At 44.0% G+C, this 5,113-nt stretch overlaps 1 long non-coding RNA gene across 1 annotated transcript; it reads left to right on the top strand.

Moving 5' to 3' along the window:
- Positions 1-748: 748 nt before the first annotated feature.
- LOC120965974 (uncharacterized) lies at positions 749-3,431 on the top strand. The gene is made up of 3 exons (XR_006664863.2): positions 749-2,089; positions 2,202-2,420; positions 3,128-3,431. It is a non-coding gene; the product is annotated as an uncharacterized lncRNA (long non-coding RNA).
- Positions 3,432-5,113: the final 1,682 nt, after the last annotated feature.

The raw sequence follows: 5,113 nt of genomic DNA on the forward strand, positions 1-5,113 counted from the left end.
AGCCGGTTTAATTTCTTGCCTAATCAACGCATAGATGTGATGCATGCATTGGGCATTACCTGAGAAAAAAAAGGAGAAAATGAGTTTTCGTTGGAAGATAACGAGGCATAGGAGGCAAAGTTCGCTGGCGAACGAGACTGGGAGGGAATCGAGACGGGAAATTAATGAACGGCGCCTAAACGTTTTGGGAAAACCTGATTTTCGTAAGGTGACTTGCACACCTAGACGGAGGGAGTACAACTTTTTTTTTTTTTTGAAATCATGAGTGAGAATACATGGTAGTACGGCTTGATCCATGTGTGAATGTGAAAGATAGATAAGCAACCAAAGAAAACTGAACAGTCGGCCCCACACAAGCAAAACGCCCAAGGTTGCACGGGCGCTCCCTCCGGCGGGACGGCTCGGCGGTCTTCTCGTAAACCACTCCCGTACGATTTCACTCCCTGGGGAATGAGCGCGGCAATAATGGCGCACGGGGAGGGGAATCGAGGTGGAGGAACGGCGCCGAACCCTCTGCTCTCCCCTTGTTGTGGTTCGTTAAATACCGTCGGGGTGTGATGGTAGGAGGCGTATTCCCCTCCCCGTTCTTCCCCGCGGCTGCCGGCGGCCGGAGCTTCCGCCTGTCGAGTGTCGACGAGTCGTGCTCAGGTGATGCTGCAATCTTTTTCTCTTCTCTAAGACCCGGGTCGACTTTGTGGTTCCCTTTTTCCTCGTGTTTCTGCTGATTTCGTTGCCGCTCCCGCAGCGCCGGCTTCCTGTTCGACGAGATGCGCAAGAAGGCTGCTGGCACCGGCGAGGATCCCTTCCGCGTCCTCCCCGACGACCTGCTCGAGCATATCCTATCCTTCCTGCCGGATGATGATGCCCTGCAGACCTGCGTGCTCGACACCCAGTGGCGCGACCTCTGGAGGCGCAAAACCAGCCTGCACTTCATGTTCGAGGACTGGTCAAGTTTCAGCCGCGAGCGTTTCACTCAGTTGGTGAAGCTGATAATCCAACTCGGGGGGAGGCACCTCTGACCGACTGCCAGATCGATCCCTGCAGTGGCGAGGACTATATCAATTTCACAGAAGCCGAGCCGTTGATTGAGTACGTTCTAAAGTGCCGGGTTGAGAAGCTCTCTATTTGTGCTAGTGACATTTGGTACGAAGGCATACTACTGGATGAGCGTTTCATCTCCCGCCACTTGAGGACCATAGAATTTGGAGGAGTTGACCTCCTGGGTTACTCACTAGATTCCTCACTAAATTTCTCGGGCTGCCCAGTATTAGAGGAACTCACAATACACAATTGCCTCGTTGGCACACGGGAGATATGTTCTAAATCACTAAAGCATCTGTGGTTCACTGGGCAGTGTGTCTTCTCTAATGAAAACCACACTGATATTGATGCCCCGCGTCTTATCTCACTGGAAATAAGTAATGCTGAGCAGCTCACTCCTTTCCTTGAAGAGATCCCATTACTAGAAAAAGCATCTATCTTCCTTGGTCGTGGGTGCTACAATGTCTGTCATGGTGACTGGGGATGTAGATGTTCTGACATGAAGTGTCTGCTTCTCAATGGATTGTCCAATGCTGTTGATTTGAAATTGATTTCTGACCCTAAATTGGTATGTTTGTACTATCTTTCTCACTCTTACTGTTAATTTGCCAGTTGCCCCCCATGGTTTCTCTCGTAGCTGTAGTATCTATATCCATTGTCAGTGCTGCATATAGTCAAGTTGTTTATTTTCATTATCACACCTTGCTAACTTCATCCTCACTCGGTGGGCCTTAAATGGATATATTAATAACAACATTGCTTGTTTAGATAGAATGTGATAGTTTGGGGCCTATGGTGTAGTTTTTTCTTTCTCTAATTTTGTAATTAAAGTACCTTCTTGAATCCTAATATATTGTATTAGACTCAGATTTTTTTTTCATTGCAATTTGTCCAGCTTATCTTCAAACGGGATTTGGAATGGTGCCCTAAATTTGACAGATTAAAGACTCTCACGCTCAATGAGTGGTTTACGGCTACTGACCTAGTTTGCATTCTCAAAAACTCTCCAATCCTTGAGAAGCTCAATCTTCAGCTTGGCAACACTAAGGTATATCATGTACTGTATATATAAATTCTTTCTGTGTTATTAATTCAAATATATTGCTGTATTTGTAGAGGTATTATCTTTTTTTATGTAATGGAAGTATTGTATCTTGTAGAATTTTGTAGGAGCAACGGGATCCAAACAATCGTTCGCGTGTGCGTCCATTTTGGCTGTCAACATTGAATGCAGAAAAGTTGATGAGGGCGTTCGCAAAATTTTGGAGGTCTTGAGTACATGTGGCATACTTCGTGAGCAGATTAGCCTCAAGTGCCGAGATCGCACTTAGATTATAAGTTACCTCCATCCACATTTGGTGTCCATTATCAGTTATAATGTATGGTACTGGCACCCCTTTCCTACATGTTCTAACAGGTCCACTGTTATTATGCATCAGTTAGAATGTATGACAACCCTTTGAAATCCATCCATATTTTGGGTTTGCATGCTGATGGAGTTTGCACAGCTGGACACTACATCTGATGTGCCTATGAATCTGCACCATCCATGCAAACATGTTCTATTTTTTTATTCTATTTACTTTTTAATTATTTCCGGGTACAAAAACTTACAATTATCCTTCTACTGTTTAGTTACTGATAAAATAATGGCTCTTAAATTTCGGTTTAGCTCTTTTCTCCTATTCTATTCGGCAGAAATACATTTTACTAATAATTGGTAAAGGGTAGAATGCACAGTGTAGTGGTCCGCATCCATCCACCAAGGACTGCCCTTGCTTCGCTCCGTTTACGGTTGTCTCAGCCTGTTGTTGATTTGATAAACAGAGATTGGTAGCCAAATTATGTAGGTTTCAACTTGTTTTAATCCCGAAGCCTCAAGAGTCTTGAAGTCTCTCTGACTGTTCATATTTGTCTAGTGTTGCCTCCCAAGGCCAAACTATTTTTAACAACTATAGAAATTTGTCAGGATCCAGTATAGTTCCTCTACATCAAACTACTATTCAGGATATTTTAAATTCCTGTATATATGTCAACTGAGCACATCTTTGAACCATACTTATTGTGTCTTGTTCTGTTTGTGCAGCTTCCATCCAGTAATTAAGACAAAGATGTGAGCTCGGTCATGATGTTTGTCTGAAGATTTATGTTTCTCTAAAGAGTCCTGATGGTGGCCATGTTTTGGCGGTTAGCCTGTTACCGTGATGTTCAGTTAGTCCTTCCCATGTTTAGTCTCCACTGGAAATCTGTCGTTGTGGTTTCTTTCTTTCGTGCAACTTAGCAGAACGGTCTAAACTTTGTTGAATTGGGAATGTGCAACTTAGGAAAATAATGTCTGTCAGAACATTGCTATGGTTTTTTTATTGTTTGTTGGGAAGCACATTGATACGTTTGCACCGTCGGTATTGGAATCATCTGGTTAGCAGACTTTTAATTTCTGTGCATGCATCCTTTATGTCCCTTTGCGCTGCTCAAGCCCCGTGATTGCCTTCTGATTGCATCACACTAGAAATCCTGGGTGTCCATGTGTGCTACTGCAGTTGCCTTCGTGTCTGTTGAGAGAAAAAACTAGGGGAGGGAAGCAAAGGCTGGGCAATATATTTTTGGCTCTAAATAGTCTGGTCACAAGACCTGTAATCAGCACAAGACGCAATTTGAGAACCATTGGTACATAGATTTTGTTGATGGGTAGTACTGCACTTAGATATTTGCGTGGTAGCCTCTGTATGGCCGTTGCTACCTGGGCATGGCCGGTTTGACATTGGAAGTCATGATGTAGCCATGTTTTGACTCAGTTTAGTGTACATTTCTGGAAAAAAATCAGCTTGGATATTATCAGGTTCTAGAGCTCTATTGGCATCCATTGAAAGCATATTTAATTTCCTCCTCAGAGAAACGCCTAGTACATTATCATCTCGTTTCAGGGTCATGTTTTCATTCCAAATATCAGCCTAGGTAGATGATATCTGAACTAACATTAATGGCTTGTGTCAAACAATTTGATCATCAAAGTCATAAGCATATGATGCTATTTCCAGCCTTGCTGCCGATGATAATAGAAGTACACTCTTGGGCTTATTTATTTAATTTAACAATTAATTAATTGATTTTTGTCAACACTCTTTTTCTTTTCACCATGTGATAAAAATCGAGCGACCAAGATTGCATGCTGTACACCCCTTCACCCACCCACAGATATTCATGATCACTCATTGCGAGCACCCTTCGACTTATCCCATGTGGCCTGATGAGGCCCCTCTAGCAAACCTCCCCTCCCCTCCCCTCCATCTTTCTCTCACCTCCTTACACGACAAGTTGCCTCTTTCTTTGTCTCCATCAGTATCTTTGTTAGTGGATGTCATCATAAATTGAAGTCATCTCTCTAAATATTCCTACCGTTAACCACGAGCTAGCGCTCACAATTGATATGCCTCCCGCTCATGTCCGATCATGCATTAGTTGATGGCATCCTCTTCGGCTCAACATGCCTTTGTAGGCCACACTGTCTCTTATTTGGCATGTAGCCTTGCATTCGATGATATCGTCACCTTTGTTGGCGCTGGTGCCCCCTCTAGCCCGATGTCGCCGGATATGGAAAGAAGGGCAAGTGATACTTCTGGTTGAGGATAAAAGGATTGCTACTGCATTGGGAAACATAAAAAAGTTTGTAGTATTTGTATTTTTCTTAGAGTAAGTTAACTGCTATTTAGAGATGGTAATATTAAGAGTCAGAAACTCGGATTTTAATTTATGTGTTGGCTTATCTTGAGTTGCTTGAAAAATCTTTGGCGTATTAAGCGACTTGATGTGACATAGCCAGCGAGGGCGAGTCGAGAATGGGTCATGGATAGGAACGACATGGTTGGTTGTAACATCAACAACGGAGAGTAGTCTGAGGATTTGCTGGTGTCAGTGCAGGGAGGGGGGGGGGGGGGGTAGAGGGTTTCCAATGGGGCTACGAAGGAGGCGGATTGGGCAAGGGAGCGGTGCGACATCGGAGCCAGCCACATATGGTGGCGGGCGGGTCGATAGCAACATCGATGGAGGAAATCATTTGACGTTGTGATGGCCT

This window comes from Aegilops tauschii, chromosome 6, assembly GCF_002575655.3.
Source record: "Aegilops tauschii subsp. strangulata cultivar AL8/78 chromosome 6, Aet v6.0, whole genome shotgun sequence".
In the NCBI taxonomy this organism is placed as follows: domain Eukaryota; kingdom Viridiplantae; phylum Streptophyta; class Magnoliopsida; order Poales; family Poaceae; genus Aegilops; species Aegilops tauschii.